Source organism: Triplophysa dalaica, chromosome 18 (genome assembly GCF_015846415.1).
Source record: "Triplophysa dalaica isolate WHDGS20190420 chromosome 18, ASM1584641v1, whole genome shotgun sequence".
NCBI lineage: Eukaryota > Metazoa > Chordata > Actinopteri > Cypriniformes > Nemacheilidae > Triplophysa > Triplophysa dalaica.
The window spans coordinates 5,482,041-5,494,711 of record NC_079559.1 but is presented as its reverse complement, the minus strand read 5'-3'; the positions used below and the strand labels follow the sequence as shown (position 1 = coordinate 5,494,711).

General features: G+C 39.2%; 1 protein-coding gene across 2 annotated transcripts in view; it reads left to right on the top strand.

Moving 5' to 3' along the window:
• elavl4 (ELAV like neuron-specific RNA binding protein 4) overlaps nucleotides 1-12,671 on the top strand; it is a 73,040-nt gene that overhangs the window by 1,362 nt on the left and 59,007 nt on the right. The gene's annotated exons all lie outside the window — the stretch shown is intronic.

Genomic DNA, 12,671 nt, shown 5'->3' with positions numbered 1-12,671 from the left:
GATTGAGAGAGGAAAAGCAGGTTGTCTTCGTGCATGGTTTGTGTATTATGGCTCGAAATGTGTTTGTGCGGCTAGATGTGTACTGATGCTTGAAATTGAAAGGGTGGCGCGTGTATGTGCATGTATATTCTTGAAGTCATTTTAGTGTTTTGAAGTTGTGTAGGAACATGTTTAAATATTTGTATTATTGTGTTAGGAATTTTCAAGACTTTCTGAATTATTGTGGCTCGGTGTACTGCGCTGTTTTAGCACAAACGTGTTACGTCAAAGCACTCTAATGTAATCGTGTTCCTTATAATACACAGTCTGTAAGAAAATCTCACTATGTAGGTGCCTTTATCGTTTAGCAAACAACATCGTATTCTTCTGTTTATACTCTGCTGTGATATTCAATATTATAACATACTATATTCAATTTAGATACTCCTGCAACACTAAATACTGTATTAGCGGTATAGAAAATTGTTGGATGGTTATATTAGATTTTTCTGACCTTTACCATATGATGAATAATACATTCATTCTATACGGCAAAAGCACTTTGTTTTGACTTATGTCTGAAACAATGACATTGCATACACATCCTGACGTTCTCATTCAGTTATTTCTGATCTCCTACGACAGTCTTGGAGGGTAGAGAGATGACTGTATGGGAAAGCCTTGGCTGGCTGACTCGCTGGCTGGTGCTGTAAGCGCCGGTCGGTTAAGAATAAATCCCTGACTTGGTGCATTAAATCGACACGAAACTGTGGGTGTCTAATCTGTGATGGGCTCTCGTTCCTCGTCTCCACAAAACAGGATCAGCCTGCCTGCCTGGAGCCGCACCACATTCTCACACAAATCAGACTCGCAGTGACAGCACAGGAGCTCCTTTGCCAGTGCACAAACACACACACATAACCAAGTGTACATACACACTGCGATCGCATGCAGATGGGTGTTCATAGGCAGAGACAGCAGATTTTTAAAACCTTCCTCGCAACCTTTCTGAGGTGCGTACGTGTTTCTCTTAAAATCCCTGGCAGCTCAGGGATTTCGGAACATTTTGATTATTCATCCTGGTGAGCTCGGAGAAGATAAAGAGAAACGAGGCATGTAGAGTCACAACAACAATATTTTAATTTGAACTACAAAATGGTTCAACGAATATCTGGGATTCAGCAATCAGTTACTATTTGGCCTAGCAACGTACAAAGGCTCTGCGGCAAATTAATCCGAAATATAATATGATTTATGTGACTCTAATCATTAACTATGCGAAATGTTATTCTGACTTTTTTTCTATTTGACTTTTTCACACTGGCACAGCTCTGATTGATTTTACAACATAGATTGTTTTTTGAAGATGGCTGGATCTTCTCTTTCACTCTTAGGAGAATGTGAACCAGCCTTGTTTTAATGTTCTACGTTTTCCCATTTAATGTTAAATATATAAATCAGTTACAATTCATGAAATGTCACATCTTTAGGTGCTATGTTTTTTTATTATTACTATACATTAAACGATATATGTAATTATTAGCATTGAATTTCATTTTATTGTTTTCAGGATTGCATTTTATGTTTTGGAAATACACTTTGTTGTATTCCATTTATGTTATATTTGAATAGCCCAAGAAAATGTGCTGTTTTTTAAGGAAACATTTTCTTGTTTCTCTGCTGGTCTGTTTCTGCCCCTCAAAATCTGCATTTATGACTCGCATTCATCCGTAAATACACAACTCGCATTTCAGATTGTAATTAACCAGGTTAAACCAGAGCATCGTTACAATGATTAATGGTGCCTTCATTAAGTGAAGCCAGATCATTTGCATACATTAAATCATTGTACAGACAAGAGGCAGAGGTCTGTCTGTGTATGCCTTTTTTTTGTGTGAGGACGATTTTGTTCTCCTGTCGAGTTGTTTTATTTCAACGTGCATTAGGTTTCTCACAGACATCTTGAAGAGGAAAATGACTAGAAGGTTCCATTTAGATGCAGCTTTTTCAATTATTGTTCTATTCGCACAGTACGCAATATATCGCAATATTGACTACCTTTTATGATTAAGGAAATAAATTAAGCAAACGAAAACACAAATGTAGATCTGTGCACGTTTTTTAAAAACATCAACCTATAAAAGTTGAGCATAATAATTAAATGCAACAGACCACTTACATACCTAATCTATCCAAGCGCTTTTAACATTTCCCAATAAACAATCTGGAAAATATTTTGTTAAATTAGGGAGAAAACCCTTCTTTCGCTGCAGGTAGCCAACAATTCCAGCATATCCTAGTTGTGTTTGATTTAGGTATCACACCCTGTGCCAAACACTCTCACGGGTTCTCAAACATCCAAAGACATTGAACTGATTTCTAATCACGGTTAATAACCAGAGTGTTTTTTTAATTAAGCGTGACACATTGCCACTCCAGATACTGCGCTAAGCAGAATACGGTGTGATTTCCAATTATAGTACATTTTATAACATTCAGCACAAATGATGAAAGGCTCTGAAACACCACAAAAAGCACAATCACGAGATAAACTGCACAATCCGTCAAAAACACGTCTGTAAGGTTACGGTTATTAATCCAAACACAGATGCAGATTTGTTACTGATTGGAGATGCCGCTCCAGCGTGCGCATGCATACTCCAGCAGTCCACGGGTTACAGCTGCTCTAGCGTGTCACGAACGGCTGCCTGTTGGTTTCCAACTTCATTTTGGACCGTTTTTTTGAAGGTTACGTTCGCTCCTGAATTCGTTAGAGCGAGCCGAGAAACAAACAGAGACGAGGGGGAGAGGAAAGGGAATTGAGGAGCGATTGGCAAATGTCTGTTGGCAGTATGAGAGATAGGCAGGGTCATCTCTATTTCACAACAATGATTAGCTCTGCCCATCTGCTGGCTCGACGGGCTCCTCCTGCTGTGATTGCAGTGTTCTCTGTTCAATGTAGCCCGTGGAAATTAGTTCATTTGTGCTGCTCAACCTCAGCCTAACTGTACTGAGAACAGGTGCTGCATTCTACCCCCGCACAAAGCCGTAGCGTGTGTGTAAGCGTGTGAGTGAATCCTGCACAAGAGCAGCCGAGCAGCGAGTGAAGCAGACTCATCAACTGTGAAAAGATTCACATCTCACAACACAATAGCGCTAGATTGCAATGGATCAACTTCCTGTTCAGAAATAAGAACCCTTTTCTCCTTCTAGTAGCACGTCTCTCCCTTGCCGAGTTATTAGCCTTCACCCCAGAATACCGACGTCAATACCTTTTTACCTCTGTGTATATTTAGCTTGGCACAAAAGCTACCGTGTTAAACCAAATATGACACCAGCATTTTATTCTCGCTGCTGAGAATTTTGAATGTTTCCTATCAATATTCTGTCTCGATTTCATTTCCAAAGCTTCCGGAAAGGACAGAGCGTAATTCTCTGCCTGGAGCCCTGCGGCTTTATCATCTGTAGCATTGGGGGCCGCCGCTATTATCAGGGCGCTTCGCCATTTTGAAAGAAGGGGTGCAACATTGAGCTATTTAATCTGCGGGTCACTCGGCGGTCACACGCATACACGTAAACGCCATTCATCAGAAAATTAGCCACCTCGTGCCGCCGAAACTCGTGTGCGTGCATGTGTAAATGACATAAGTGCAGAAGCACAGAATGATGTACGGTGCCCTAGAGATGCAGGACCACCTGTTTTTAAGAAACATACGCCAAATGTTGCACAGGACACCGGCCAAATATTTATTGAGCATTATGGTGATGGTCTGTGCTCATATATATGGTCAATAGCTGTGATATTATGTGGAACTGAGCAACACATTTGCTAATTCTGTGAAAAAAGGAAGTGGGAGAAATCTGATGAAATTCAATAAAAGCAGCGATTGTCTGTTTTCAAAAAAATAATGGCCCATGGAAAGATTTTGAGATCAAAATGCACATTCAGGTACAGCCAATGCTAGCTGGGGATGCCATTTTTGTTGTGTATTTTTAAGTCTAACACAATGGGTAAGGAAAGGACAGTAAGCTAAATAACATACAAAAAAGCGATTTTTCCAAATTCAGGTTCACATTTTTGAAAACTATGTAACATGTTATGCGAAGGCTTTCTGTAATATACTGTTCTGTTTTGTACTGCAAGATTTTCTTGAAAAATTTTAGGAATACTTTTCTTAGAAATACTTAAATGCAAGAACAGGAGAATACATTCAGAATCGCTGTGTGTCTGCTTGATGGCTTGGTCGTGTACTGCATTTGGGTGGAACTAAAAGGCCAGCACGAGCTACAATACACAGGGGACTTTCTATGTATCATGTGTAAGGATGTATCAGCTCAAGCAATCTGGCTTCAGAGAATATCGCCTGGAGTTTTATGTTTGATCCATTAGCATGTTAAGATGGGAAAAACAGCAAGAATGTGTATTAAGAAACAATGTAATGAAATCAACAATTAAACAACTGCAAGCACATTAAATAATGGAAGGTTTTCCACATAAACATGCAATCTTGAGAATTATCTGATCACATGTCTGTTGCTTGAGAATATACTGAGTGTTTGTATGCGGTTTGGGAAAAAATAGATAGTAAAACCACCAATCACCTAAACTAGTGTATGCGCGTTTATGTATACCTATGTACACCTATGTACATGATACAATGTGTACCTATGGACAAAAAACAACACAAAAATAATGCACACACATGGTTCAGGACGCTGGTGCATGAGGAAGAGATTTAACGTTAATGAAAAAACGCTCCACTGGGGGCCATCACCACTGAGGCGAGGAGCAGGTGTCTCCAGCCAGGCAGAGAGAGAACCAGGGCAGCCTGCCTCAGCTGAGTGTTAGCCCCACCAGAGCTCCCCTCGCCTGGGAGGACAGGTGACATCTGGCCCCTATGCCTATGTAGTGGAAGACTGTCCCTCCAGGGACCTCAAACTCAGTGCTGAATCTCGGTGTCGCTACGGAAAGGTCTGATTTTTACACTGCCTTTACTTTTTGATGATTTCACATGGACTGGCTGTTGATGAAGAGTAAAGCAGATTGGAGCTCTTTGAAAAGCAAGCTAAAAAAAGTCAGAAAAGACAGAGGTCAGCATGAGTGATACAGGCACCATGACCTGGAAGTAAAAAGCCTGTGATTTCAGAGGCAGGGGGGCGATGATGGTCCCTGAAGAAAAAACCACGTAGAGAATAAAGGTCTTCGTTTGGAGTTTCAGGGCTGTGATTTCTGTAGGGAAAATGAACATCAAAACAGAGGATTGGGTGAACAGCGAAAGCTTTGTGTTTCAAGTCAGACTATATAAGTAGAGCCATAAAAAGATACAAAAGAAAAGAAAAAGCAGGAATGGCAAAAAAAATTACAAAGGAAGAGTAATTTCCACGGCTGAGCCAGCACTACACTGCGTTACTCAGAATGCAAACTGAACCTGGCTAGATTTTCGTAAGCAGAAATAGTTCATGTTTATTTCAACAATAGTGCTATTGTACTCTTCCTGAAACAGAAATAGGGATTTTAATGATTCAGTTCTCTCAAACACATTTATGGGTATTTCAGGAATGACGACGGAGAGATTTTAAAAAAGAAACGTTGAGTGCTGACGCAGAAACGTGTGTTAAGTGCACGAATGCTCGCTTGTCTGGTTTACCCTGCTTTGCTTAAGTACTGTAATTAATGGTTTTGTTAATTGAACAGGAATTGCGAAGGCGCTGTAGTGTAAAAAGCTGCGCCGGTAATTCATCAATTTCACTCTCTTCTTTCTCTCTTTTATTATGCATGCATGTTACTTCTAAATCTCAAACACACCCCCGAAAGCAACATCGCTTGATGAATTATACAAGTTACTATCATTTTGCTGTAATCTTCTAAGATGAACATGATTTGTAGCCCGTTTCTTCTCCACACCGAGAACATAAACACACTGACCACTCAGAGAAGAGATTATCCCTCTTTAAATCCGAGCAAAACGAGCTGCCATTCTTCGAAAAGAAACTGCATTTCTTTCAAACACACTCGATCCAAAACGTTGGATTATATGTTAAACGCACTCGGAAAGCAGTCACACTCAGACTTGTTGACATTAAAGAAGTCCAATCATCCATCAGAATTGGGCGGCCATTTTATAGTAGGATTAGCCGCGTTGCTATGACACGCGGGCTGTTTTTAAAGTGATAAATGTGCTCTCTGGGTGAATGATAGCCTGTGCCCAAGAGCTGACACGTTGACGAACGGTGCTGTTTCCCCGAATTGATAGTTTCTGAGCCCATACATTTCATTGATTCGTTAATTGTTCGGGGGAGTTAGAGGCGCCTGACTGTCATGAATAAATGATGGATGCCTGGCATGTGTGCATTACTGAGGAAGACCTTTGAGGCGTGGTGTTGCTTCCTCTGAGACGCCAACCGTCCTCTTCACAGCCCCGAGGAGCCGCTGGTCCCCGTTAGTTTCCCCTTGCATTAATAATGCATTTGCTCTAACAGCAGTGTTCAGCATTAAATGCTCTGCCATGAAGCCTGTTCAAAAACATCAATACAAACTCACTGAAATAACCCAATTTCAAGCGAAGTGGAAAAAAGAAGTTACATATGATAATTGCTTCTTAAGGCATTCCTTCTGTCTACAACTAGCGGCACTTGTATCTTTTTCTTTCTGTGAATCTATTTCTCCCTCCCTTCTCGCTCCGGTTCTGGCTAAGTAAGGCACCGTGCATTCTGGGAGAAAGACAGCGAGGATGGAGGGAGTGGCGCAGAAATACTGACGTTGCTTTTCCCAGGGCTCGGAAAGACAAGGTGATGGAGTATCTACAAACAAGGAAAGATAGGTGGGGGAACAGGAGGAAAGAGGGAAGGAAAGAAGAGAGATCGATGGTACATTTCTGTTCGATTTTACCCCAGAGATATGAGTTGTGCCTATAATAACAATGAGGCAAAATTGACTTACTTTTCCAGATAACTCCGAGCAGTTGTTGAATCAAATTATGTTGGCGCAGCTTCATTTCAGGAAAGAAAGCAAAACGCTACATTACTAGTCATATCTGTAATGGGGCGTCATTACCTTATTTTTGTGGAGTCAATCTAGTTAGGCATCTTAGAAGTTTCTGAAATTAGATGACACAATTTTGAGCTCAAACTTTTACCAGATACTTTTATCCAAAGTGACTTACGGTGCATTCAAGCTACACATTTCATCATAACGTGTGGGGATCCAGGGAATCGTACCCATGACCTTAAGAAGCATAAAGGAAGTTAAACTTAAATGAATTAACAATAATATTGTTTGCTGTTCTGTGCTTTGAAAACTAATAAAAAATGCCACATTCATCTGGTGTTTGCTCTAAGCAAAAGTAGCAGGCCCAGTCAGCACAGTAAACATGGCCCCCTCCTCTCTAAAGGGAAGCACTGATTAAAGACCAGGCCAGATGGACCACAGCGGTCCTCCTCATCGTGATCGAGAGCTCCAACTGCGATCAAACACAGCAAAGGCCACCCTACAGCCAACCGTCATACGACTCGATCTCCACCAACTACGTAACACGAAAATGAGATGGAGAGAATGGCTAGTGATGTTAATGATCAGAAAGAAGCTGGAGTGTCTCAATGTCACCTTTGTTCAAAACAGGCCGCGAGAAGAGCCTCCCACCGGGTTCCAGATCTGCTCAAAGATTCACCAACACATTTATCTAATTTCCCTCCAAAATAACGAGTCTTTATTTAATGTTAAATAAAAGCTTTCACTTTAATTAAAGTGCCACTAAAATATGCATTATTCTATATTTGTCTTTTTGACTGTAATGTTACTTCATGAACACTGAAAATCTACAATGTCAAATATTGGTGACTGTTTCTTATTTTATATTCTATTCATGTATGATCTTATTAGCTCCTCAATTGGAGTTATAACACAACACAAAGATTCCATAAAACTTGATTTTAGACAGGTTTACAGGTTGACATGGCGAGCTGAGCCCGAGCTCAGTAGCCTGACATATGCAGTGCTGCCTGGCGGTAAGCCGCCAAAAAACGTTGATGTGGTGTCGAGGTTCTCTTTTGAGAAGGTGACGGGAACAGGAATTGGACTAGGTGATATTCATATCCTCTGACAGAAAGAGATATTTGCTTTAGAGGAACAAAAACTCCCCCCCTTACTCCTAAAACGAATGAGAATTGTTACTTTTGGGATGTCAAATAGAAATATTATTTCACTAAAATAAATATTTGTCTTTCAACCAATCAAAATTGAACAGAGGCAGCATTTCAGGAAATCTCAGGATGTTTTCTATGTAATATTTAGGCTACAAAAATCTCTTATTTTAAAACAAAACACGAAAGCACAAGTTACACAAGTCGTGTGTTTTCATCATTGACATGCAATGCTTGGTGTGTAAACTTCAAGTATTGTCCTTCTAGCAGTCTACAATGTAACATAAAATGGCGAACATTCTACATTTTTACACAAGGTACCAAATGAGATGTGCAATTTTTAACACAATTTAGCTGACAGCTTGCAAGGGATCTACACTTCGGTGTCTTTAAATAAACCTGCTATTATTCAAGGTGAAAATTGAGACAAAATAAATGCTCCATCTCACAGGAAGATTTCTCTCGCTTGAAACAATTATCACCATGCCTGCTGCATGTTTTAACGTGTACTCCGATCTCAGAATAGATGCGTGCTGGTAATCGAAGTGAATGTGTAGGATGCATATGAAGGAAATCGATACCATTGACGGGACACTGATGGAGCATGAGTAACACACTCACCTAAGTAGAGTGTAGGTTTGAAATATTTGTCAAACAAGAGTCCTTGGATTTGTGCTGGTGGCCCGGTGAAGGAGTCAGGTGGTGTGTGTGTTTGCAAGCAGGGAGGGACGGGGCACGTAAGGTTCTGAGTAATTAGTCAGATTGAGGTCTGAAATGAGGCAGTGTGAAAAGTGGCTGGGGCTAAGCATTTGTGTGTTTGTGTATGTGTATTTGTGTTAGAGGCCAGGCTGGTGGGATGCTCTAATTGGAGCTAAGCGGCCGCAGAGGATCAGAGGTACTCCAGAAACAAAGGAGTACAGGCAGAGAGAGAGAGAGGGAGAAAGAGAGAGAGAGGTTAGTGTACTGGGTGTGTGCATGTGTATCTGAGTGACTGAACAAAAACTAAAGTGGCATTTTACATGCTCACCTTACAAAGACTTTGACCAAATCTCAAATCCCCAAATAACAACACAATATGAGAGAAAACATAAATTCTATATAAATTTAATAAAAGGCCTGCATGTTTTGGCATTAATATAGATAAAAACTATGTGTATTCTGGGAATGTTTTAAATTTAATCTTATGATGGCACTCAATAAAAAAATTACAATCCACTTTATACCGAATGTGTCCGAGATAAAGACATGAGCGAATACATTTTTAGTGTCAATTAGTTTGCCGAGCATATAAAAGACCATTTTACAGGATGAAAATAAATCAATTAGCCTTGTTGCTTTTAGCTCGTTACTCAATTCACATGCTGCTTCACTTTTAATGGCTTTTTGACAGCTGATAAATTATGCGATTTACATTAGCTGGCCCGTAATAAAACCGTTCCAGCAGTGGTCAGAACAGCCATGCTTTAGTTCAACAATACCTGCATAAAAAGACTATTTGGCAAAATGGCTGAAGTACAATGCAAGTGGGTTGAAGGACAAATGACTGTCTTATATAAAATGATGCTATCTTAGTTTGACTGCGTTTACCTGCTGTTCAGTTTTGTGAGAGGCTTATCCAACGCATGATGACTAAATGGAAGTCATTTATGTGTATATACACGCACACTTTTCTGCCATAGTAAAGATCCCTGAGATCACTTCCTCCCACTCAAAACCTCCATGTATTCTTGGCCAAACCACCCACCACAGACCTCATGCCTGTCTAATCCCTAAGACCCCTCCCTCCATCTGTCCCCACCCAGCCCAGGAGGGAACATAGAAAACAGAGGGTCACAAGCATCCTCTGAGTCATACTGGACGCGTTCCCTCATCCTGCATGTCTACTGCTGCTGTATACGGCTACGATTCAAAATACTTTCTCATATGGAAGAATTAGATACAAGAGAAATACAAATATATTGCAAGTGGTACCTATTGAAAAAGAAGTATACTTTAATGTATATGAAATACATATATTTCATGCTTAGTCCACTGCAAATCCATTTTCAACATATGTACTTAATGAAAATACATTACGATTGTATTTTTGGTATACTAAATGGGTATACTTAAAGTCTGTTCTAAAATTTGATTATGCTAAAGTGGAACTATTGCAAGTACGCTTCAGGTACACTTTAAATATCTTGCATTGAAAGATTGATTTTACTAAAAAAATCATAAATCCGTATCAAAAGTGACATTTCTTTTAAACACCGGCTTAATATGAAGAAAAGTGCATTGTGTTTAAATAGTACTCCAAATAACATTTAAATTTTATAACAGTAAGTCATGTCAGTTAATATGTTGATAGATTGAACCTATACTTAGCATGAAAAAAATGCATTTTAAATGAATTGTTTTTTTTTGCTAGGGGCTCTTACAAATAATATAGATATTATATAATAATATTTTCGTAAAATGAAAGCAATATTATGTGTGTTTGTTTATATATACTGTACATATACATAAACATACACATACTATCCTATATATATATACTGTGTATATATATTGTTTACATTTAACCATGTCATATCAATATAATATACTTATTATGTATACTATTATAAATTCTAATCTTTTTTATTTAAAATATTTTATTTCACTGCTTGATAACCTCTTGACTCAAAACAACACAATTTTACATTTTATTTAACCCGCCTGTTCTGAAAACAACATCAACACACAGAATGCTAGTGCACAGATTTGCCTGGATAAATGTATGGTTATACACTATATGTTATGTTTCATGATCTGTTACATTTTGAAATCAGGGAGACTCACTTTGTTTCTCCCAGGTGGGCATTCCTTCTATGAACTCTCTCTGCATCACCTGGTACACAGACAAACAGCTGACATTTAATCCTTTGAAAAGATTTTCAAGAAAAACAGGAAGTGAGTTAGAGAAAGAGGTGAGAGAGAGACAAAGAGGGAGAGAGAACGCTATTATCATCACAATAACTAGCAAAAACAACATTGTTGCTCTTGATTTTTAATTAGGTCTTCGGTTTTGGCACAATTAATCTTAGTTTAAACACATGATAATTATGGATATTACAGAAATGTCATTGTGCTCTAATCTGTATTTGTATCTGTATATAATATTTCTCATTTGAGTTGATTTAGAGACAAAAAATCACGATTATCAGACAAAATAAATGGTCAGATGGACATTTTTGCATTTGGCAGAAACCTTTACAAATACTGACTTTTTTAAATAAAGTACATTTCATCAGAATGCATGATCAAAACCCTTGAATCAAACACATGACTTCTTGTTATGCTGTTGCATTGTTTTATGCCAAGGTATCTTAAACCTTATGATACATATCAACTAGACAGTAAAATCTATCTCAAGGCTCACTAAAATATTTTTAAATGGAAATATAGGGGACATAATACACATTCATTATCTTTGTGTGTTTGAAAGGCCACCATCAGTGGCTGGTAGACTTCAAATGAACTCATACAGAGGTTAATGGAAGAACTCAACTTTGTCTGCACCATGATGAGAGGTCCTGTGTATAACTGAATCAGGGCTGAATATGAATACAATGACATGCATATTCTTTCCTCTCCCAAACTTGGTGGGAGGGACCTGTATTAATGTCTTGTGAAGAAGATGATAGGTAATCCCTTCTATAACTCGCATTCCTCCATGTGGTGCAATGAGCAAAATGGGAAGCAAATCATAAATTCGCTGTTTCAGAGGTGGTCTGTGCACAGCAGGTTTTAATATGCATTTCAGCATCATGTGAATATTTCATACATTTCTACATCTACACTACATTTTCATAAAGGTACATTTATGATTATTCGAAACTTTTTCTGAACATTTCATTGCAAAAGAGATTAATTATCATCTGTTGTGCCGTTTAAAGCCAAGCTAAGAACAAACGATCTGTTATTGTGCCATGTGCATCTAAAGAGAACAGATGAGAATTTTTATATAAAAATATAAATAGGCTACAAAGTTTTCTCAAGCTCACAAGTAACGTGTCCCTAAGTGTAAGGCCTGGCCATCCAGCGAAAATGTCTTTCATATTTTATGGCTCTGCTGGACTCTCATGCCAAAAGTGGTTCTTGTCAAGTGAGTTGCTCACCGTAAGGGACCTCGGTTGTGCATGGTTTTTAGAGGAGGTGCAGGTGCAGGGACGATAAGACCACAGCCGCAACACGTTTCCCAGCCCTGTGATTTGTTCTATTGTACCACTACAGCAGCACAAAGACCCACAACCATATTAAAATGACACCCCCATTATTTCAGCACAACAAACCTGAGAGTGAATTGCATTCACACAAAACTCCCCGAAGACCCATTGAATGCGCAACATTAGGATTGTATATGCAGAGTAAATGGGTGCAAGCAGAAAATGTGTTTTTGCCTGTGATGAATTCCATATCTCGGTAAATAAAACAAGATCTGAAATCCCTTCATTGGGCGAGCAGTCGCTCTCGGGCAGCCCTCACCGGCGGAGATGTGAAATGGGTTTTGTCAGGGGTGGGAGCGGCTG